The sequence below is a fragment of the Mycteria americana genome, chromosome 2 (assembly GCF_035582795.1).
Source record: "Mycteria americana isolate JAX WOST 10 ecotype Jacksonville Zoo and Gardens chromosome 2, USCA_MyAme_1.0, whole genome shotgun sequence".
NCBI lineage: Eukaryota > Metazoa > Chordata > Aves > Ciconiiformes > Ciconiidae > Mycteria > Mycteria americana.
In genome coordinates, this window is record NC_134366.1 from 43,667,947 (window position 1) to 43,693,069 (window position 25,123).

Below are 25,123 nucleotides of genomic sequence, written 5' to 3' on the forward strand. Positions count from 1 at the left end.
CAATATTCAGAAATGTATTGAACCCTTTTGCTGCGGCTTTCCTTCGGGGACATTACTTATATTTGATCATCAGTGCCAGTTGCCCAGGATGATAGAGGCGTTCAGGTGCCTTGAGTAACGTCTCTGTTCCTGTTACGGTTACTTTTTGGAACTGGCGTTTTGGTATCTGCGGATATCTCTACCTGAATGCTGATAATAAAGAAAAAGACTAGCAGCTATGGTCAGGGCTCTTCCAAACTCCTTCCATTCCCTTTCATCTTTCCTGACAGTTTCCTTTGATGGTAATTCTATTTTTCCAGTTCCCAAAGCTCATAATCGCAGAGTCCTTTCTGAGTCCAAGCCTTCTTCAGAAGCTCGTGTTAATCAGATTATTTGTGAAACAGCCTTAGTATCACCCCAATGATCTTCATAAGTATTGAATGACCCATACCCTTTGTCAGGAACTTACGCTGGGTACACAACTCTCTTTAATCGTCATTAGTTATCTGCAGGCTCCCTTACTTCTGCTTCATTCAAGCATTTTCCGTTTGTATGGGTCTCATTTGTCTTTCAGATCATCACAGTCCCTAAGCATCCTTCTCCTCTGCTGAAACAGACACAATAATGTTTGAAGAAAAAGATTCATGTCTGTAACTCATCACTTGCCGCTTTTATTCACTGTTAGAGCAAGACCATGAATTCACCAAAAAGAAAAACATCTTCTTTAAAACCAGAGCCCGGAAAGGCCCTAGTTTGAGGTGCCAAAGACTCATGTTTACAATTACACCCCCCGGGGAAAGCCAGAGGGATTTACAGTAAATATCAGGGTTTGCGTCCAGAACTGCTGACAAACCGGCCTCCTTTTGATAGATGGATTCATTATCACTTTCTAATTACAAGCAGATTTCCAGGTGTGTTCACCACGTTATAAATGAAACCTGTCCATTGTTATACAGTGGTGGCCTCCGGGTCAGCCGTAAGGGATCTATAGCTCCTCTTCTGTCATTGGACCAAATTAATCAGATGTATTTTTAACAGATAACCTTTACAAAAGTGACTGATTAATCACTTGGTAATGCAGACTGCTATCAAGTTCATCATCTCCAAATAAAGGAAGGAACTCAGCAAGACTACAATATGTCAAATGCATCAGTCTCAGTGTGTTAAAATACTCCTAGGGCCAGATGCTGCTCTTCTGAAAGGACAGAAATCTGCTACATCAAACATATATGTTTTTCTGCATCTGTGGGTCAGATTCTGTGCTCAGATGAAGGCTTTCTGGTTACTCAGGCTTGCTGTCAAATGGAGCCCCATGTGTATACATCTAAGGACAGAATTTGATCACTACAAAGTAATACAATTTGTACCAGATTCAGTCATTTGATTTTTGTAGAACTGTGATTTTTAAGAGGGTATTGAAAGCTGTACACATCAGTAAAACACAGCCAGTCTTTGTCTAATCCTATATCCAAGGATAGATTTAAGTGTGATTTTTCTATGTTCCAGTCACTTCTTTTGAACATAAAACAGTCTGTCTTTTAATTTTGTATTGAAGAATATGCTTGACATCTTTCAAACTGAGATTAGGTTAGCGAAGGCATACCCTCGCTTATGCTGGAAAATGAAATAAGTTCCTAATTGTCAAAAGATTAATCCTTGGCAGTCATCCAGGGCAATATTTGCTGTAGCAACTTGGTATCCATCACAGTTATGGACCAAAGGTCTTGTCATATACATATTCCTCGCAGCAGTGCCGTAGCAAGGCAGCACAGCCTCGCTACCCTGGGCTGTTAGTCTCTGGGAAACTCTATCCATTCCTCAGTTAGTGCCCTCATGGGGGTCACAGTCTTTGATGACTGGGCTATTTCTAAAGTTTGAAATATAAAGCTCAGTAATATCCAAAAGAAAGCAAACCCCAAACTCATTTTTTGTGCATTGTGATGTTTCTTATTAGAGGTTTTAGCATCTACTAGAAGTTTGCTCCATCAATACTAATAACAGTAATATTAGTGAAATGTGAAGCTTTTCTTTCTGTGATAATCAGCATTACCTGTAGGTTGATACTGCTTAAATTGGCTAATTTTTATTTATTTATTTAACTAACTTGCTATTGAAGTGCAAAGCTGCTGTAACAGCCTCTTCATCTGCCGTCATCGCCAGTCCTGTCCCTGTTTTTGAGTACTGTCTTTTTCCCTCAGAAATTCAGGGGAGGAGCCGAAACAGGGACGAGCCTTTGTTGTCCTGCAAACCTAACAGAAGAGTAGGTCAGTATTAGAAATACCTCGTATAAATTACCAAAGCTAGCAGGCCTAAGCCTTGTTCTCTTAGCATAGCTAAAAACCACACAAAACCGCAAAATGCTGCTCCTATATCCCTCCTTCTGTGTAAGCCACCTCTGTTGTGTTTTGGGTGATTACTTCAGTGTAGCTTTAGAAAATTATTCAAAAGGAGTTTTATCTCCGTTATTCATCACAGAAATGATGATTCAGAAAATGGTCTCATTCAGTTCCATATTCATTGTCACTGATGCTGTGTACCCTTTGACTTTCCACACTGCTAGCTGGCAGGAAACTGCCTACGGTTTTCAATTTGCGTGGCAGGGAAAAAATGGAGAAGAATTCAGTCTGCTGCAGACTGATAATGAGCAAGGAGGTGGGAAGATTTAAAAATTCAGGTGCAGCTTTGTTTTCTTTGACTCCCATTCTGCACCGCTGAGGCTGACAGGATTATGGGGTGCAGGTAGGATCAGGGCTTGATTCCTCACTGATGACTCTCTGCCCATTTAGTGCTTTATAGGCCCAAGGGAAAGGGGCAAGTTGACAGTGTGTTGTGGCGCGCTGCAGTCTATATTTGGATCCCTGATTTAAAGCTGACAGATGTGTAAAATCATATGTAGCCAGAAAACTCCCTAGCGAGGACACAGCTGCATATATCGATGAGTCAAAGTTACTCCAGTTAAGACTGGCATTAATTTATATGTGGCAAATTCCCTCCAGATCTCCGTTCCTGGTAGTGTAATATCACTGAGTGTAGTTTTGGTCTCGTTCCATCCGCTCTGGATCAAACCATGTGCTTTTTGGATATGAATGGAGAAGACTTGTAAATCTGAAGCGCTGCTCTTCTCAGAGGCTGGGCGAATGCCATCATACCCTCATTTAGATGTGGCAGCTGTTGTCAGTTACTTAATCTCATAAATAAAATAAAGCCAAATTTCCACAAACTGAATCCGCCTCTATCACGCGGCCTCCTGCAATGCCTTAAATGAACTGCATATTTTTGTTTCTCAGGAATCTCCCTTTATAACCCACTATACTGCTTGATTATTTCCTCTATGTTGTACAGGAAACGGTGAGTAAGTGATTAATAACCTGCCTCAGTTTTACTTTCCCCTCTTGCTGCAGCCTTGTCGTGAAATAATGTGACCCACAGATGTCTGAGCAAAGCAATCCATTGCGTTAGTGACAGATGCTGTTGGGGCTTGCTAGTGAAAGTGAGCTATCGCAGGGAGAGAAGCTCAGGTATTCCTGCTACTTTGATCATCTCTTTTTTTTTTCTTTTGCATAAATTTTGAGCATGCTGAAAACTCCCAACAAAGCACGACATAACCCACTCTGGGAAATGGCCTGGGGTGAGTACCAGTCCTGGAGGCTCAGGAGGGAGCTAGGAAGCAGGTTTGCTGAAGAAAGGCAGAGTTAGCACTAAAAATTAGCATTCGCTGGCTGTAGAAACGGCAGGAGGTATGTGAGATGCACCATATATGTGAGTGCTTGCTTTCTTCTCTACTAAAAAGGAGATAATGGAAAATAAGGCCTCTGCACTTAAACAAATGAAAACTCTCAGTCCTCGTTAATTATATCACACGTTACTCTTCACAATGTTTAACATTGTCTGGAGAGAGTGAGTGATGGAAATTAAAATCTCAGACTTAGTTTTATTAGGATTTAGTTAGGAAGCTGGTGTACCAGGGATAGCTGGCAAGAGAAATTTCCCAGTAGTAACGCTTACAGAGTGGGGAAGATTCAGACTGACAGTCGTTTTCATAAAGCACGAGGGCAGACTGAACCAAATTACAAGCTGATTGAATCTTTTAAGAATTGCTAATCGCTTCTACAGTCAGTCTATAATACGCTCTTCAACCATCAGCTAATGCACTGGAGTCAGCTGGGCTCCTAGCTGGAGAGAGCAGGCAGCCCTGGTGTGTGGCACTGCGCGCTGGCGTGTGTGACGCTGGCTAATTGAGGGTGTCACCCAAGCGCTCCACCAGATCTTTGTTTTCCTGAGTGTTTTTTACTAAAGGCGTGTTTGAGTAGTAGGGAAGAGGGAAGTTATATTATATTTGGTAGCAGCAGAAGCATGGAATTGTACTACATAAAGAAAGATGATTAAGTGGTGATACTGGCCACTCTTTTTTTTATAGTAACTCGGCAAAGGAAGCAGAACACATGTGCACGCAGATTACTCATAGTAGCTGGGTTTGACCCAAGATAGGAAATTCTGCATTTAAATTCACTGGGTGGGGAGCGAGGTGGTTATTGAAAACCTACATACCCACTAGAGAAACCTAGAAAATGGTCTAAAGGCTCAATAATTTAGCTGTTTAGCACAGAGTTAACCAGGGACCCAACAGCCGTAGGATCTGCAGGGGTTTCTGCTGTTGGGCGTGGGGGCGTGTGTACCTTTTCCACCATTACTATTTCTGAAACTTTCCATTGCCACTCAGAATATCAGTGCATATCAGCATGTAGCTCCTAAACATTTTGTTTCGCATTGACTTTTTAAAATAACAAGAAGAAAAAAATGTTAGTTATGAAGAGGAAAGGAGAAGCTGAGATGTAATTCTACAATGGATAGAAAGAATTACAGTGCTTTGCAAACCCACAGTTGTCTGCTACAGTTCATGCAATGCAATTCTTAATATAAGTAGCCAAGGTCTTGCTTTTTCTTTGTTTCCAAAAGGCTGAGGGTCTCTTTCAAAGTCCTTAGCTCAAGGGGATGGAAGATGTCCCACTTCTGTGTTCCATTCTCTCACCCTTACCTTAAGGTACACCATTATCTTGCAGTAATGAAAGCTGAAAACAATGGTAAAGAGTTAACATCAAGGACTTCAGCAAAACCACCAACAAAATACCCCACAATCCTGCTCTAAAGAGGTTTCTATAGAACATCTGAGTTAAGCATGGCAATTACAAAGAAGCTCAAGTGGTCTTTGCTTGAAATTGCAAATGTACCACATTGCATTATCACAAGAATTCGCATGCAAGAACAGTTTGCAGATGGTTTGCATTGGCATACTTTATGTAAACGCTCTAGGGAACAGATGGCATCATGGGTTCTTGTGGCAAATGTGAATTTATAGCGCTCACAACATGCTAAAGTCTTTTGCCTGTAGCTGAAAAGCAACAAAAATGAAGTAGAAACTCAGCCCTGTAAATCAGTTTGCCAGTGCCTTTGCCATTGTAGCTATGGATAACTTTTAGTTTAGTCTTTATTGTGAAATTTGGGTTCTTTTATTTGCTGTCTACTTGCAGTTGGGTGTGAGTGCATGTGGCATGTGTGTATGTTTATTTTGAGTATGCGTATGCAGCTTTTAAATTAATAGGCTGACATTGTGTAAAGACCAGGAAGCTGAGATCTCAACCATCATTTAGTCCAAAGCTTTTGAATTTTTGATCCAAAATTGAATTCATATAATTCCAATTTTCTGTGCGTACATAGATTGCTCTGGGTAAATCGATTGGTTTTAAACAAATATTGACAAATATTGTTAGAAGAGGTGAAATAACAACATAGGTTAGAGGTGTGAATTACTAACCTCTCAGTCATTTTGTACATACATATGCAGTGGGATGAGCATCAGGGCACATTAGTATAAAAGTAACAGTTCCTTCTCATTTGGACACAAGTAGGAATTTGAACATCTTCTGTAGAGAGGAGGTATTATTTAAGAAGCCAGACCTGTGGGGGGAAAAAAGAAAATTGCGTAAACAATCAAGGGATTTGTTGAATTCTTTTGGAACTATTATATTGAACTTAGAATATAATTATTATTATGGTATATTCCCTAATTATTTACATGCTTGTAAAAATTGATTTTATGTAAACACAGCTTGCTCTAAAACAGCCAGGTCTTTGCAGTGAACATAAGTTGTTTAAAATTTATTGACCTGTCGTTCACATGTGTTACTTTACTAGCACTTAATGGTCTGTTTAGATAGTCTTGGTGTGTATGAACTCCCAGTGCGCTACTCCAAGCACCACACGTTGACAGGTAGCTGCCATGTAGATAAAATAAGGGGCCTACTCCAAAGCATACAGGGACACACAATCATTAGTTATTTTCTAATCTAAAGCAGGGATTTCCTCGGCAGCCAGAGGAAAAGAAACGTTCTGGTTTGGCATTATCTTTGCAGCAGAGTTCGGCCCTAAGTCCCGAACCAGTACGCAGCAAGGCCAAAAGCAAACAAGCAGGAAATCCAGCCTTGCACCAAATGTAATTGATTTAAGGAGTCTGAGCTTTGAGGGTTTCTTTTTGAATGCGTCGCATAGACGGTGGCCAAGATTAGAAACTTATTTGGTCCTTCAAGCTCTCCCAAAAGATTAAAGACTGGTAATGGAAAGGTAAATTACTTTTGGAGTAGATAGAGATCACCTTAAAAAACCATTTGTGGTAAAACTTGCTACAGTGTTTTTTCATCCTGTGTATAAATAAAGCTGTCCAAAAAGAAAAACTAAAACAACAAAAAAGCATTACTTCTTACAGTGCTTATTCTCCGCTGGCTCAAATGTGATTGCTGTACTTAATTTTTTGGGCTCCCATGTATTTTGTGAGTTGACATGACTTATTTTATTGTTTAGGTCTCATGAAAAAATGATGCCAATTATATGTTATAGATCAATATAGCTCAAGTTACTAACCAAACTTTGCTATTCAGTTTCTACATTTATGAGGCTGAGTATTTCCAGAGACCACCAGTTTTTCTGGTTGCTTCTTGTGATTGTGGATCAGCAGCACAGTTGTCTTAATTTGACACAGGCAGGAGTTGCATCCCTAAGATCCACTGCTGGAGTGTCATCTGTGCTGCCCAACTTAGTGTTTATCAATGTATCTATGATCTATGAATACTTGGCACCTAAAAAGGTATTTATCTTAGCTTTAAATGCCTGGTTTGAAAACGCTGGCCTAAATTCATACTAATACTACATCATACCATCTGAAAAGCTACTCTCGGAATGCTTGTGGCCCTGGGAATTCACCAGCAAATTTTTCATAGGAAAACTATTTGATATCAGTGTTTGAATATTTCATAGGGTTCTTAAGTAAAGAATATATTATGTTACTATTTTCTTTCATGTATGTAGTTGCATAGTTAGTTTTCTGCCTTCATGTCAGGCCAAATTCTGCTATATTTGACCACCAGTAATTCAGAGTAATTATTATTTCCAGTGGATTTACATCTATGCAACTTGACATGACATCTACAGTATGAATAAGAAAAATTAGTATCAGGTTTCATTTGCTGTGGCTATAAAGATGTTTATCCATCCACTTTTCAAACTACACTGACTTCCCTATAGACTGAGCAATCCCAGTATCCCTAACTCTTAAAAACAACAACAACAAAACCCCCACAACTCTTAAATCCTTCACACCTGTGGAATGCACTTGCTTTGAAAGCATATGAATTTAAAACATAAATAGCTATGGTTTTCCATAAGCTTTAAAAAAATGAAGACATTTTGCCCATATAATTCTGTCTATGCTATTTTCCACTAACACAGGATTGCAAATTTTCTTACTAGCCATTCATTAAAATTGACAATTAATACTTAAAACAAGCAGGCCATCCCTGATATATTTGAACATAATTTATCAGCGATGGCAATGTTACGTAGACCTGACAGATTATATATTTGAAGATCAGAATCAAGTTCACAAAAATGGTTAAAAAACATTATTTGGGAAAAGCTCTGCGCAATAACTCCATCTTATTCCTCTGCAAAATGTGACATTTTTGTGCTTAAGTTTCGTATTTCTTTCATAGTTTTTGCCCTAGGAGCACATGATTAGCTCAGGGGAGGGTGTTTAAGCCTAGATTGTCAACCTCCAGAGCTGTCTTATTTTGAATGGTTGTATTTAGTGATAAAGTGTTTGCCATCAGTTCTGTTCACTAACAGGCGGTCTCATTTTAATGTGCTGAACATGAGCAAATCCTGTTGAAGATAGGGAAGCTACAATAGTATGGTGCCTCTGACAAGTTCAGGTCTAGAGATTTTAATGTTAAAGGTCCCCTTTACTGAAAGCTACTCAGTTGTGCCTCATTATGCCAACTTTTTCCTCTCTGAATATCAGGTATGCGCTGAGGTTGACTTTCCAGCGGTTCCTACTTTTGGGTGAGACCATTGAAAGGATTTCTTTCCCTTGGCTGTAGTGCTCAGCTCTACGCCAGTCCGTTGTGCTGTGCTGTACCCCACGTTGTCCCCGGGGGATAAAGGGTAAGTGGGAGGACTGGCTGGCCTTGGCTCCTTGGCTCTCTCTGCCGGTGCTGGGAGGAAGCCTTCATGACACCTGCTGAGGAGCGTATCTCTTCCCTTCTGGCATCTTGGCTAGGTGGCCAACATCCTCATCCTGGAAGAAGTCTTGTCTCCATCATGACAGAGGACATCCAGGGGAGGGTAAGGAGTGCATACTAGACACATTAAAAAGGTTGCCTTTTTGGCTAAAGTTCTTCTTTTAGCTAGATAGGGGCAAGGTTAATGATGACTAAGATGACTAGCTAACGATTAGACGGAACTGGGACTGAGCTAATGAGAGAAGATGGGGTAGGACCTTCCCAGAAGGGAATTTGTTATTGGTGTGATAAGCTTGGGCATCTTGTCTCAACACCAAACTTTACTCTTAGAGGAAATCTAGCAATTTTTACTAACCAGGGCGGCACTTTTTCTTCTCCCTGATGAGAAACCAGCAAAAGCTTTGCTGTACTTGTGATATTACTGCACCATTTTTAATAAACTTGGTGAAGTGTAAGTGACCAGTAAGCTCAGTTCCAGTTTAATGTGCCAATGGGGACATTAAGAGACATCCTGTGGTTGCAGTTAACTCCAAATAGGTGACCAGAACTCCCATGTGATAAACTGTCCTCTTGGTGTGCTCGGAGGATATTTTCCTAACTTTTGGCTCTTTAAGAATGTCATCAAAAGAGATATTGCATCACTGCTACCTAAACAGAGCCCATTTGGGAGATACATGCAGGAAAGACAAACAAAAAGATCTCTTTCCCCTCTTTCATTGGATATCTCTCCATATCTCAACTCAAGAAGAGGAAGATGTCACTGAAGGCACTGACTTCTTGCATATATACTTAAATATTAGGCAGTACAAAACAACACAAAAATTCTGTGTTTTTAGTAAGGGGATGTTATGTAAGATGTGTGAGTACCCAAGGACAGGCAAGCAGGTGAGACAACTGGAAACTTCCAAAAATTTTGGATAGGTCCTGAAGGTAGATTATCAGATTCCTTGGGTGGGTCCAATGAGGAGATCAAACCATTGCCTAAGTGTCGCTAGCCAAGTGGAGCCAGTTCTTCCTCAAACTGGGCAGTTCTAGAGACAGCAAAGACTGCTCAACGCGAGGACTCCAGCCCTCTGCTAGCACCGCTGCTTGGAAAGACAGTGCCTGTCTCAGTTCCTGCTTTTAGCACTTCTCGTGGGCTTGAAGTCTCACACCTAGTCACACAGGCTCTTTCTCCACTACAGCGTGATGAACAGTCCTGAGAGTCAGCAAAAGCCGTAGGAATCTCTTTGACTTACACGGTTCCTACCCGTGTTGCTGGTTAGAGCTTGGATGATGCAGGGGTTCAAAGGCTATCAGAAAAACAAGCAGGGTCAGGGCATGGACCAAGGTGGTGTCCTGTGAGTTGTCCATACTGACAGTTAGCTCACAGGCCTCCTCTCCCCAGCGATGCCAGGCGTGGCTCAGGAGTCAGCTGAGCAAGGAACCATCCCCGTAGGTATTCCCAAGCCAATGCGGTAATGTGGCGGGAGATGCTTTGAATGCAAGCTGTGCCTCAGGGCTGGAAATAAGCTCTGGCCCATTGTATTTATGAATGTAGGTACAGTCAAGAGGAATTGCTGTGCCTGTGCATAGACCCTCTGGAATTCATTGGGGGAGAGTTTGTGCTAAAATGTTGTTTGGGTCCAGATTCCCAAAATGGTCACAGGGTCAGTTGTGATGCAGGGTGGTGGCTGCATCTTGGGTAAGGCCAAGGCTGATAGACAAGGCGGGTGTACTTCGCTAAAACGCAGACATAAATATCCATGTATTTTCTTGTGGCTGTGACAGTGTGGAATACTGAGCAGGAAAAAAAAAATTATTATTTTTTTTCCGTGCTGATCTGGCTATTGCCATATGGTCACTAGTAGTTGAGAGCTAGGTCTGGTATCTTCACATAAGCTTTGAACATGCGGTCGTGATCGTGACTACAGATCTTGAGGTGGGGGACAGGCAGGATGGACATGCCACCTTTAATAATATTCATGTTTTCCTATGTATTTAGAGATACTTATGTCTATTGTTAGATTCAGATTCCACATCTATAAGCTTTTTATTAAAAATTTTCTGGAAAATTTTATCTTCCCACACTGAAGACCTTTTTTTATGAAGATATGCTTCTGGTCCCATTGGCAGGACCTTATTAGCAGCATTCAGAAAGCCTCCCAACAGGAAAGTCATGAGCCCTGAAGCTGTAGCTTTACATATAGTCGCTCCCTGCTCCCCCTTCACCATTTGAAGGCCTGTAAGATCTTTCCCTGTATTGTTTTTAGGATTATGTTTGTTAAGGATAGTAAACTGAGGGATAAATCAAAGGGATTTTGTGATCATCAAGATTTACAATCATCACTATATTACATACTTGAGTAGGGTTAAAATAACAACTCAGTTTTAATTTAAAGGGGAGATGGGGGGGAGTATATAAAGAATACTATTTTTTATGTAGTTATTTAGTAAACAACAACATGCAAGATTGCACAGCTTGGACAACAGTTAGTAAGGAATACAAAGCTTGTCTCAGAGTGTTTTCGGTACCTTTCTGTTGCCTCTTTTGCAGGTCCTGAATTCACTTTACTGTTTCTGAATTAGTGTTACCAGCCCCAAATGTAAAATAAATCATAATACCGACATACAAATTAAAAGGCTTAGTAACAGTAATTTAGATATTTCTTTCTTATGCTTTAGTTTCCTAGCCTTTCAACATGCCAGTCTGGTCATGTTTGTAGGCCATTATTCCAAGTCTTTAAAGCTGAAGACTTCTTAAATGAAAACCGAGTTGCTCACTTGACTGCTGAAATTTAGCTAAAGAGAAGAAAAAGGTTTTTTAAATTTCAGTATGAAGTTGGGAGATTTGGCAAATTTATTTAAGATTCTTCCCATACTTTAATGCCTTTCTTTAAGGGTGAGGGATAAGATGTGAAGTCTTAATAAAACCCCTTTATTTAAAATCATCACAGCATCCACTGTGACTCAGCTTTGCAACAGCCATCACACATCCTCCTCTTTGCCATACAGTTGCCCATGGCAGGAACTGCTGTGAAGCTGAAGACGTTTCCATGATGGAGGTGGAGTCCTGCTTCACTGCCCAGTCTAGCATGCATTACAGAACTTCCCTTTATACGGTGAACAACACTAATACACAGAAGGCATTCAGCCACCAAAAATACCTTCTGTAATGAGGAAAGAGCACGTCAGCTTGTACGCATTTGCGCCCTCGCTGTCACTGTGCTGTAAGTGGTCCATGTAGCCAAGAGTAATTATTAGAAATGTGTTGCTTCCTGAAGCACGGTGCTGACTCTGTACAGCTCTGCAAATGGCTGAATGTAAACCCAAGCAGCAGGCTGAATATAAACCCAAGGTCACGTGGGGATGAGGTGAGTGTTTGTGCGTTCAAGGGGAGTTTTAAAAACATAATTAAATAAGCCTTCTTTGGATTCTAAAGTGTGATGTTAACTCAAAAGTATTAATGTTAAACTGGTGGCCAGCGAGAGGCTTTGGGAGGGATGTTTTGGTCTTGTATAATGGAATGGGTACTTTTTTGGAAAAAAGGAAAATCAAAGAACACAGCAATGTGGTTCCATTAAAGGACTTTGTACATATCGTAAAGGTGCTACAAATATTGCCAGCATGGGCTTTATCTCTTCCCAATGAATGATGCACCCTAGCCCCAAGACTTCATAAAGTCTGAGTGTGGGACATTTGGATCTAGGTTTTGACAGACTAGCAGAAATCTTACATACAGGTACAGGTGCCAGTTCTGAAGTTGTATTTCATGCTTTGCTGAGCCCAGATGTAGAGCTTTGGAGAAAGTGAGGCACACTCTGAGTATCTTAAAATAGTTTAAAATCACAGGCTAGCTCTGCATTTGTGAAGGACATCACAAAATGTTTTTGTTCTGGACCCCGTATGATCCTTTACTTCCAGACACTGGAATCCTCTTGCTTCCAGTGTCTCATATCCTGAACAGGCCTATTAATTACATAAAAAGCTCTGCTTTATCAGTTGACTTTCTGTGGTTCTTGTTGTCACTCTAACCGTCTGTTTTCCTACTTGTCATCTTTTCTTCCTCCTTTAGTTGGGTATGTGTTTGAAGTTAGTTTTAAAGGAATAAAATTACACCCATTTATTTACATAGCAGCTGTCAAAGCACGATATTCTGTTCTCCAGAAGTAAGCACACACAAAAAAGTTCATCCCCTGGTTTTCTATCTTGAAATTGCAGGGACCTGGGTTTTCTAAACCCTCCTCCTTTTTATGAGTAATGATAAAAAGGAAAAAAATTCTGCCAGGAGCACAAAACCTCCAAGTTATTGTCACACTGGTGTCACTTGCTAAAGCCGTGTAATAGGTTTGTAAGAGAGACCTTGAGAAGAAAGAACTGTCTCTGTATCTTTCAGTGGGAACTCAGAATAGGAAAGCTGAGGCTTAATTCCTTATGGTGTTTTCTTGGCATCAGCTCTTATCTCCCCAGCTTTTATTCAGGCTGAAAGAAAAGGCTGTTTTCTTTTGTTGTGTTTTTGCAAGAGAATAAAATAAAACCTTAACTGTGTTTTTCTTTTTAATATTGGGAGCATAATAAGGTCGCTTAAGAAAAAGAAAGCCAACCAGTAAGCCTGGGACGTCTCTCATTTCTTTAACAGCTACATAGTGTGTGCAGCTGAGCGCTGCCAGTTGGATCCTAGCAGGGGAGAAACCACTTTAGTTTGTTTGGTTTGTATATGGAATAACATTTTTCTTGCCTTGGAATACTTGTTTGTCATCACTCCCCCTTTGTGTTTATGTTCTGCTTGGAAATAGTCTCTGTGCTGTATATGCATTTGCCAGGATGTGCACATAAACAATGTTCCATTATGGCCCGCTCTGCATACTCCTTATTTACACCGTATACATTCGGCAGTAAACATGTTGGGGAATGACAGAGAGCAAACTCTTCCAGGCCCCTTTTTTCAGTTAGTCCAGACTTTCTGCCATATGCTTGCTGAGGTCCCACTTCTATTCATGTTTTTATTAGGTAGAAGAAAAGTGTCCAGACTTCCAACAAAGCAGCTTTTGTGTTCTCTGTCAAAAAAATCTTCTCCTATGAAATGTTGATAGAAGTACCCAGAGCCCTTGTGGGGGTGCAGAGTCTGAATAGGCCCGTGGTGAAAGCATGGGAGGGGAGAGTAGGGGAGCTGGGGTACAATTTTTTCTTCTTGCGTGCCATGAACGAATGTCGCTTAACTTTCTTTTCCTCCATTTGGAAACCAGGGTCGTACACCTCATCCTGATGCTCGTTACGAAGGTGATGTTTTTAAAGTGTTAAAAGCTTTCAGAATTTTAGCTGGAAGAGACGAGAGAAGCAAAATACTGTTTACTGTAGCATAAAATGGAAGTTTGACTTCGAATATATGCTGTTTAGTAAAACTATAGAACCATGGTAAAAAAGTTTTACAGTGGCATAAATCATTTTTAGTGACTCTGCGCTTGAAAATGGTCAGATTAGATCTTTTTCTCATTGATTTTGTATTTGGTTAATGATTCCAGTCCTGAGATCATAAAGCTATGTAAGATGTAAAAGATACGGGAAAATATCTTTAACCTCTACATTTAAACTATGTGTTTCTTTTGACATTGAAATACTGCAATGACCTGGTAATGTTTTCCAATGTTTTAATTTTTGCTGATGTACAAAAATATCACAGAAGAGCTGATTCGTAATTATTACACATGGTATTGCATACATTTCTTCCTAATTAAAAAGCTTCTAAATTCTGAATAATCAATTTATGAAGGCATATGGTTTTGACAAATTATACATTTAATTTCTAAAGATTTATTAGAAATTTGACCTGCAGCTAGTTAATTATGGTTATAGTACTGATGCAGTAATACTGGAGATTGATATAATAATATGGTTGCAAATTTATTTTGATATCGCCTACCTTAGTAGCAGGACATGGGAATACACCTACATTTTGTACCATCTTGTTTATTATGCAGAAAAGCATTAGTTTAATGAAGAACACAAATATTTGATAGGCGCATGTTGGCATTTGTATGAAAAGGTACTTTCAACAGAGCATAAGCACATTGAACCTAGTCCTTCAGGTTTTACCCTTTCAGAGGCTAAGTTTCCAATGGCATCAGTGGTAGTTTTAGATGAATAATGATAGCAAAATATGAACTTTTTTTAAAAAATCCACAATAAGAAGTGACACTGATTCTTGCTAATTACTTTTCAGACCACAAAATATTTTTGAAGTACCTCTTTTTGGACTAATCGCTCATCCACTATATTGATACTCTTAGTTTTATGAAGTTAGCAGCTAAGTTATTCAAGAAGAGCTTTCAAGATATGCCGGAAGCCAAATTAAATAATAAATATAATTTAAAATGGTATCTTTCTATCCCATCTGGATTTACAAGTGGTCTATGAGAACCATACAAAGAAAATACAGATGAACTTCTAGAGTGTGAAATGTTTAGAAAAGGGAGGCATTTCTTAAACATGTATGTAGCCCTTTTACAAACATAAAAAGGTTACCTATTTTTTTTAAAGCAATTAAGAAAAAAAGAAACTTTAACAATATTCTTGGTGGTATTAGAGCAAATTAATTTCTGGTTTCTTCTGACTACTCCTGGCCTAGGAGGTTAGGAGCTGCTACTGAGCAGTGCATATCCTCCATGAAGAGGAGATGTTGGTGGGAGGTGTGTGTTACAGAACTTGCTGTGTCCGTGTGTGGGGATGGTGGGTGAGGGCAGAGGAGCAGAAGATGACTTGGTTCAAGGCTTTTCTCGTCTGAACCTTCAGCTGAGAGCATCCCTGGCTTTTCCAGAGGAAAGAAAAGGTATAGGCTTACCCTGCTTGTCTGAAATGGGGCAGTGTCAATGGTGCCTGCCCTCCTTCGTCTCGGTTAGTGCCCATAGTACCGTGAGTCCAGTTTTGGGGTGTAAAAACAAGGAAAAGAAGAAATGAGATTGTTCTCACTTAATGTGACCAGAAGACGGTCAGAAATAAGTGTATATCACATCAGTCTGATCTCTTATTTTCCCCACTGGAAGCCTAGTAGCTCTTTTTTCCTAATAGTACGCAGCTGTGGCTCACAGCAGTGAAGTGTGACCGCATGAGGTACGCCCTGAGTGAGGACGTGTGCCCTTCCTGGTCCCCAGGGTCCGTCTCGCTCTCTCACAAGGGGGGAAACTAATGGGGCTGAATTATAACATTTTAAAAATAGAGAGCTTTAGGAGTCTGGATGTCCTGGATGTTGACATTTTTAGATTCAAACTTTGTTATTCCTGATAACCAGGAAAGCAGGAATATTATTATGCTGAATGTATATAGATATTTGTGCTTATAATGTATATACACATAAATGTAATGCAGTTCTAAAAACAAAATAGGGAGATTGCTGTAATGAAATAACGTGAGATTCTCATGTAATTACTTGATGCCAGTAATTAGAAAGGACTATTAGAAAAGAACTAGTATAATAAGATTTGCAACAGTTTTTTAAGACTTTATAGTAGTCAGCCTGTTCAATTTTGGATGAAAGCAACACATTCTCTGATGGTGAAGAATTCTCTCATAGATTAACTAAGTACTGTCTCTACCAGCGGAGGATTTTTTAATGCTTCAGTAATTATCTAGACAGAAGTCAGTGGGTGGGCAGAATTTGGGTGAAAGAGACCATTGGTACTTGATAAATGCAGTCCAGATAGGATCCCCACAGACTAGCCATGAACCATTTTATGAAAAATACATTGTAGGTTTTGTGTATGTCATAACACCTGATGATGTAAAATAGAATTTAGACTGACCTGAACTCCCTGCATTCCCTGTTCATTGTACCATCAGCATCCCGTGGTGAGTCAGATAGCTTTGCTTTTACCCTGGTAGCACTCAACTCATTTTTTCCAGACATTTTTTTGCAAACCTACGAAATTATTCTGAAGTGGGAAAAGGTCTTCTAAATCATGCCAGATACGTTAACTGGGAAAGGGTTAATCTGCCCTCAGGAGTTGCTATGTAACTGAGTCCTGCTGGGAGAGTCAGGGTTTCCAGCCAATGAGACTCGGCCCGACAATACAATACATCTATCTTGTGTTTCTTACGTGTCGTCAGTTATTGGAGTTTTTCTGAACTGGAATTACACTCCTGCTCCTTTCATACTCTCCCGCCGAGTCTTAAATGATTGTATTCCACACCAAAGTCAGAAAATAACAGTACAATGGCGTGCACTTATCCCTGAAAATGTTACTTTTGACAACTTTGACTAGTGCGTAGAAAGATCTCTCTTGCACCAAAACTAGGGAACTTTCAAAAGATGAGATTTCCCAGAGAACTTGAGAGTAGTACATGCCTTGGTTTGCTTTCAGTCCTCCAGAAAGCCTTCTCCTGCCTTTCTGTTCTCACCTGTGCACATAGCCTTCAGCCCATTTGCTTGTGCAGAAAGAGTGGCTAAACGTCTCAACCTTAAGCTGTTCCTTCCTGCCTAAGACATTTCAAGAAGCCAGTATTGATTTTCCCTGTGTCCTGATTAGACTCTCTCTTTAGCTATTCCTCTTCTTAAGACCACTCAAGGCTTGAGGGCTGAAGCATGAATTCTTTAATTTCTCCTTTAGAAGAGCCAGGTGTGTTTTCTCAAAGTCTCACAGCTCAAGCCTCTGTGGTTGCACCAATATATTTGTATGGAAGGGGTGGCACTTCTGAGGGGTTTTTTGTTGTTTTTTTCTTTTTTCCTGGAGATCCACCCACAGTCCCTTTGAAGGCTACTGATAAGATGAGGGAGAGGCTAAGCTTGGCCTGTAAAAACACTACTTAAGAATCTCTGCTTTGGCTGTTGGGTTCTGATAGGAAGCACAAGAGTGGAGTGGTATTTGTCAACATGTCGTTCAATTCTCAGTATGTTTTACACTTCACTTAGATCTTTATGCCTCATTTTTTCCAGTGAGGTTCAACCTGATAATTTGTGTTGGCAAAGCTCTTAGCCTTTCTTACATGCTTGTGCAGTCCTGCCTCCGAGTGACATAATGTTCCTGCATTGTTCAGCTAGCAGAATAGGCTTGAGTATCAGTGGTGTGCTCTTGTACTCTTAGCAAGTCTGTTTTTAAAAAAATAAAATAAATTAACAAGTTTTAGACAAATTTAGGAATCCAGCACGTGGGACTTGAACTTTTTAAAGTCTTTAAATAACATGTATTCACTAACTTGTCATTTAGTTTAGCCATTTAGGATCTGGTTGAAGATAACATGATGCTGTACTTTTTAAGGAGAATTCCAACATGTTTCTCAGAATTGAGAGTGTGCACATGCCTCATTCTTGTTACTAAACTTCCTTTGGGTTGAGGCTTACTTTCCCCATCCATCAATCTTGGTAATTCCTTGAATAAGTTGGGCCACAACCCTGTCTTCTGGCATATCCTTTGGGATACTTCATGCCAAAGACAGAATGGATGGATGCAGCAAGGGCGAGATCTCAGAGCCATTTTTGCGAAGGAGAGAGGTTCCTTCCACACGTTCTTCTTTGCATGTCTCCATATAAAGATGGGTGAAGTCTGTTCTTCTGATAGCCTGATAAGAACACATGGAAGATTAGTGTCTCATGAATGAGAAGCCTGTTCTTGAAGATGTTTGCCCAAAACTGTGGATGGATTAAAAGGAGTGTTTTTTTCAGTGTGATGGCAAGGTCTATGCAGAATTGTTCAGTCAGAAGAAGCCTGAGGATATCAAAATGAAGAGTTTTGGTCTGGTTTATGCAAAATAAATTTGATAGTGTTATAGACCTGTCAAGCCTGATATGCTGCATTACATGCTTAGAGACCACCTTGCACGACTTCCACTACATGTGGCACAAAAGGTCCCAGAAGGGCAGAAAATTCATGATGCTGCACAATGCCTGGGGCAATATGCAATTGACCACCACAGTCTCCAACTGCACCCCAGCTCTGTAAGTCCTCTTCAGTTAAAGCATGTGTGTCAGTCATGCTTCCCTGAGCATGACCATAATATGACTGGACATTCAGTCTCTTCTGTGGCCAGATATGGGATTCTTGCAGACCAAGGGTATGGGAATTTGCAAATCTGTTTAATCATATGGGACTAGCTTAATCAAGCAGGTTGAGACCATGATTTTTGACCAAAAGATTTTTCTTTGTAGACTTAAATTGCAGAAGTCAAGTAGAATTTGAGGAATGAACCAAAGAACAATTTGATAGGTATATTCTAGTAGAGTTTGAAAACCAGAAAACATCTTAGACTGGACATCACTCATGCTGCCACCGCTTGTTCTGAATGCAAGTGGAATCCTGCCCAGCCTGATTTTTGCTGAGATCTTGTCTACATTTGAGTGTTACATTGGTATAACAACATAGGGTGAGAAAGTGATCTTTCCTTTTTGAAATAATTGTACCTGCAACAGCCCAATCGTGGACAGTTATTGTAGCATAAAAGGGATCAGATACAGAATCCCTTACCTGCTCAGCAGTAGTTACACTATGATAATCTGTATGCTTGTAAAACTGATCCCATTAGCAAAGTTTACTTTTCAGGCTACATCAATAGAGTTACAGTGGTAACAATGTTCCTGAGAGGACATGTGCCCTCAGTTAATTCACACAGTATTGATGGCACATATTCTACAAAAGAAAAGGGACTCCAATTTGCCAAATACATACCTCAGTTTCTGGGTAATCCTACCTCATTTACAGCAAAAATTCATGCAGGCTGTTCCCCAAACAGAAAGTACATCTGCACGATAAAACGAAGGTGTCATTGTACAGTGCATTAGGGCAACAGGTGGAGTAGAGGTGTTGGCATGATGACCATCATCACCGGCGGATTTCAGGTGGTGTCACCACATTGTCATTGCTGTCATTACCTCTGCTAGCCAGGTAGCTATGCCAGCACATTTTCCAGTTGCTCCTTCATTTTGCTTTTTAAGATGCCCACAGATAGGATATTGGACTGTTCTTTCAGTCTTTGATGTAGGTTTGGGAACCAGCTAAGTGGAAGTTGGATTATCATGAATACATGTGTCAAGCTGCCGAGCTGTGGATCTATTGCAGTTTACGCTAATGGCATAATCCAATCCAATCTGCATCAGGCTTTATGTGACCAGAGCTCTGCGCAAGCGTGTTTCGGCTATCGCTGGCCCCTGTGTTCTCTCTATATGGGTTGTCCCTGCAGCAGTGCAGGAGCACAAGTCCTAAATGCTGCTTAAGTCTGTCTTAAGTTAAATAGGGCTTAAGTAGGGTTTAGTCTTTGTTAGGATACATGTCTGCACTGAGCTGTAGTTCCAGTTATTGCTCGGTAACTTTGGTCTTTTGTTGGAAGAAAGTCACTAGGGCTAACTTTTCGCTGAGTTTAAGCTGCCATTAGTGAACCTCTAGAAATACTGTTGTCCCAGTTTCTATTCTGATTCTGGTTGCAACTAGGGTTGTTAAGTTGTCTGTGTTTGGAACTGCATTTATTCTGCATTTTCTAATGTTATTTATTTACACATCGTGAGACACCTTTCATGGTATCAGAACATCAGGAAGTACTACCTTTTGTTAGATAACTTTCTTTTTCTTTCTCTCCCTAAAAAAAAAAGGCAGAAACAAAACAGTTACTCGAATAGCCTTTTGGAATCTCTATTTTCTTTTTAATGGAGCTCTGTGTTCTTTCACCTTCAGCCAACCATGAGCATATTCAGCATATAGGAAACTTTATTGTTAGAAGAAGTATTCTCTGCAGTTTAATATTCAATATTTCTACTTGCTCTTCTGTTCTTTCCTACATCTTGCTTCTACTTAGGTTTTATAGATCTCCCAGCCCTCATTCTCCCTGGATTATATAACGCAATGTGTCAGTGCCATGCATGGCACTCCAGTTACCTCAGCATTTCCATTATAACTCTATGTTTTGAGGGATTTATAGGCTAGCAGTAAAAACCTATTTCTTGGCTAAACCTTGAAACAGCAGTTTCTGGTCATTTAAAAAGAAAACAAAATGAAAACTTCTTTTTTTTTCTCACTTCTATTTTTTTTCTGGCAACCATTTAGCAGTGGTGTTTGCACTGCAGGATCCTCCTAAACAGCAAGTGTAGATTCAGTATGTAGCCAATTTTTAATGTAATAATGCCTTTTCTTTTTATATCCTTCAAAAATGCATGTCATCCCCTCTTTAGGCACATGATGTCATTGCCTCTTTGCCAACCTTTCTGGAGCCTACAGCAGTCAGCCTTTGGGGCCTCAGAGAGGTGCGGTTTGGTCTGTGTTTTCCTTTATTTGCAACATGGAGGAGTTTTACAGTGGTTTTAAAAAAATATTTATCCTTTTTTGTCTCAAAGCCCAATAACTTACTATCTCCTTCTGTGTCACAGAGCTACAAATTTGTCACAATCCAAAAAGACTTTGGCTATATATGAATATCTAGAATATCAGGGCTATTACCAAAAACAAATTTGGAAAGGATATTAAATCTCATGCTTTAATGCTTAAGTGATTTGCTGTTAGAGAACAGGTTATTAGAGGACCTATGGGTGAGTTATACTTTGCCAATCACTAGGGATTCCTATATTTTCCTTAGAAAGATCTAGTAGCAGTCACTCTTAGAAATGGGTCACTGAACCAGATACACTTCCAATTTTATCGTATAGGGCAGTTCTCTTCCCCTGGCTCCGGGCCAAAGGGGTGTAAAACACAGTATGGATTCTAAGAAACGTGGTCGTGTGCTCAAGTTTGTGGAGATGAATTATTTTTATAGACTTTAAGTTAAGCAATCAGCTCTAAAGGCATCTTTACAAATACATATCCACTGATTAAAACAGACAAAAAGCCTTTATCAGTAAGTGACTTGCAGACTGGTTGCATGCCCGAGTTCTGGGTCTGGAGCTGACTAACTCTGATTTTCCCATCTAAAATAAAATAGTGCTCTGCACTGAGTAGTCTTTTGCCAGTTGCTGTTATATTTCAGGCCTGAAGTAATTCTTCCTGTTATGTGCAAATTCCTGTTTCAGTCATTGCAAGTTGTGCATCGTAGCATACAGCAGTCACAAGAAACACCTTTTTGACTTAAATTCACTGTACTTCATGTTTTTCCATGCCATTTGTGCCATTTTGTGCCAGTAATTTTACTGTTTTATTTTCTTCAGGGCTGTTCTTGCTCAGGATTGATACCCGTTTCCTCAGGACTACCTTGGAGTTTTAAATATTCAGCCATTCTCTTGTGACCCACTGATTTTCTTCCTCATAATCTTTTGAGATCATTCTTGTGCTTGAGACACAAGGAAAACATCCTACAACACTAAAAAATACATGTAGTGGAGGGGGATTCAGGTTTTCAGATTTGAAGCCCTGTATCACCAGTTGGGGGGGGGGGGGGGGGGGGGAAGCGCCAAGGCAGACAAGTACTGTTTCATATTAACATCTATTCTCAATGAAGAGGTAAAAAATCAAAGCCCCTGTGTGTGAGGCAGGGTTAGTGAACTGCCAGTGATTCTCCCAGCAACTGACACAAAGGAATCTGTAAGTATCAAAGCTGAGGCAGCAAGCTTAGTGTCAGCTCTTGCCTAGGGAGTAGAAGAAAACATCACTTTGTCTCTGCTTTCACTGCTTAAACACACACATCATTCACTAGTAACCATTTACTCTGCTGTCAAAACTGTTTCAAGAGAGTGCTACATTTGATTAATAGTAAAATGCATGCATGCAAAAAAAAAAAAAAAAAAAAAAAGGTCCGCTTCCCCTGAGGTACATTTTAGAGAATTTTTGCATGTACTTCTTAATTTTTCCATCCTATAAATATGCCTGTAATATTCCAGGAGGACTCTGTTGCTTGTAGTAAAGTCATTTTTATTAGAGCACCCAGTGCACTCATCCTAATTCTAGTTAATGCTCGCTCTCTCGGTGAAGCATATTATGGCATCCTCAGCCTCTTGTACTAACGAAAAAGTGACCAGCACAAACATGTGTGCAGTACATGATTCATAGTGCTGCTTTCTGAATTGTCCAGTGGGTAATTGCAGTACAAAAACCAGAGAAACAGATGTAGACCCTAAACCTTGGCTGTAAATTTTTGTTTTATGATTATGGGTTTCAAATGTGCTATGTCACACTGACAAATATACAGTAACACCAAAGGAAATAGATTTCTGACTTGAACTTTTGCTTTTTATTTCACTTGTGGCTAAGAATATGTTTATTGTAAAGTTTCTGCCATCACAGTCTGAGAGAAAACAGATCAAAGCAGTGATGTGAAATCACAATTTCTTTGCACGGATAAAGTGGAAGATATTGGAGAGTTGTTGCCTGCTTGCACCTCTGTGGGAGCTGGGTAGGCATTTAAAATATGTGGCAATACTTAAAGTTTCATTACATTTGAATTAGAGGGGTATTAGTTATCACAATAATTATGGTTAGTCCTGATCTAAATTAGAAAATACCCACCATTTTATGAATGTAGCTTTTCCTGATACTCTGTTTAAGAAAAACAAGTATCATGCTATTTCAGAGTGAAATATGAGATACATAAATTACTGTATTGTAGAAATCGTATGCGAGCAAACTATTAGGCTATTTGAAGAACCTGTTAATTACATGTGGTTTTAGTAATAAGTATAAGCATTAGCACAACTATTATTCGTAATAAAACATGATGAGCTACCTGGCTCATTTAGATACAGTGAGAAAATGCAATCTTTTTCAATTCATACGCAGTTAAGCATGACTTCCTGACATTTGCTTTCAGAAGTTGCCAGGCTCCATTTTGAGGTACTATGGGCAGGTTTTATTTTTAAATATGGTATCATGGAATAAACATATAATGGAATAAACATAACCGTATTTCTGTTTGTCTGATTTTGTTTATTTGAACTCACATGGGCAATATGTTTTTCTTGGCAGAAGCTTAAACTGTTCCTAGAGCCTTGGTCCACACAAAATGCCGTTTTCTCCCTAAATTGGAGACTGAGAAAACATACTGTGTTTTGTATCATCCTTTCCAGTTATTTTTGTGGCGACGCATTACATATTCCAAACTTCTTGTGCGTTCTGTGTCATCTGGTTAGAAAATACTGTCTTTTAATTTAGCTTTGCTACTCAAAACAAAATTGTAGCAACGTAGCCAGCTGAGATTTTAACAAAAAATTAGCCACTTTTCCACTTGCCTTTTTAATACAGCAAACTGCTTGCTGTGCTGACATGGTTTAAGCAAGCCTTCCCTGAAGGATGGCTTTTTTGATAAACGTACACTGTGCATAATTTTTGGCTTACAGAGTGTCAGGGGCTTCTTCAGCTGGAGGAATCCAGGCTGGGGGAGGACACCCCGATGGACTGAGAAACTCCTTAAAAAGTCCTTAAAAAGATGCTGTTAAACTCCAGCGTTTGTAACTCTTCTGCCTGGAGGGAAGATGGGAAGAGAGGCTGCCTGCTGCAGGGACAGCCAGAGCTCTCCCGTCAGAGGAGAAGAAGGCTAAGAAAAGCTTTTGTTTTTATCTCTTCAAATGGATTCGCTTCCAGATTGCAGCAGGTCTTTCTGCTGGCCACTGGTTTTCAACGCGGGTATATCGGTTTCAGGGAACAAGTGCGTGTGCTGTGTGAGGGGGTTTGGTTTGTTTTGTTTTTTAAAATTCTTGAACCTGTGTGAAAAGTTGTGTTAATACAATCTGGAGGCATTGTCAGAGAGCTTTCGGTTCATCAAAGGACTTTTTGTGGAGAAGGGACACCGCATCCATTACAGTGGCTGCGCAGGTCGCAGAGTGAGTCTCTCCCCAGCGTTTCCTTACGGTCGCCAGTTGTGTGCCATGTCTGCGCACAGCATCCCCTGCTCCGCCCGACTCCCATCTTGGGCTTTTCAAGAAACGGGCAGTAATCAAGGGTTTTATTTTCCAGTTTCCGAACCCGAGCTAGCTTTGGGGCGGGAAGCGGGGCTCCTCCATGCCTCGGGAAACCTCGCTCCAGGCCGATGCTCAGTCCACCAGGGCTGAGGCGACTTGGCTCACTCGCTTAAAATGAAAGCGTGCATGTGGTTGTTGAGCTCATGTCCTTTCCAGTGGGGCAGAGGGAGCGTTTCCAGGCTGTTTTTCATTCTTAAAGTGTCCGTAGGAATAAGGACTGATGGAAGCCTTGATGGAGTCTCTCTCTGTGAGCCAGACTTTGCAGAAGGTGGTTATTTACCTAAAAAGCACAAGGCTCCCCGCAGGCTTGATGCAGACGTTGGGCCAGCACAGTGCTGGCTGTGGCATCCTGGCCACAGACCTGGGACGGCCTTGACACCTCCTGCGGCCACGAGGGAGGGCTGCCGGGAGTGCGGTTTTGCCGAGACCTCTCCTCTTGGTGGGAGCAGCCCCGTGCCTTCAAAATGGCTGTGAGGGGGCGGCCGGGGCTGCCCGCCCCGGGGAGGGGGCAGCCGCGGCCTCCCCTCCCGGCACCCTGGGGTGGGTCCCGTCCCTCACGGACCTGCTCGTGGCCTTTCTCCCCCCGGAGGAGCTGGGGCTCATTAGCCCTCTGAAAGCTGATACAGCCCCTGCGGGGCCACCGAGCAGCCACGGCCCCTCTCTGCTAATCAGAGACAGGCGGGACCCGGTGGCCCCCGGGCCGGGGAGAAGAGGGGCCGTGTGGCTGCAGAGAAGTTTTAGC

The 25,123-nt window shown here is 40.7% G+C and overlaps 1 protein-coding gene across 5 annotated transcripts in view; it reads left to right on the forward strand.

Annotated features, from left to right (window-relative positions):
* The window catches only part of RARB (retinoic acid receptor beta), a 333,447-nt gene that overhangs the window by 213,126 nt on the left and 95,198 nt on the right, over positions 1–25,123 (forward strand). The window lies entirely within an intron of this gene.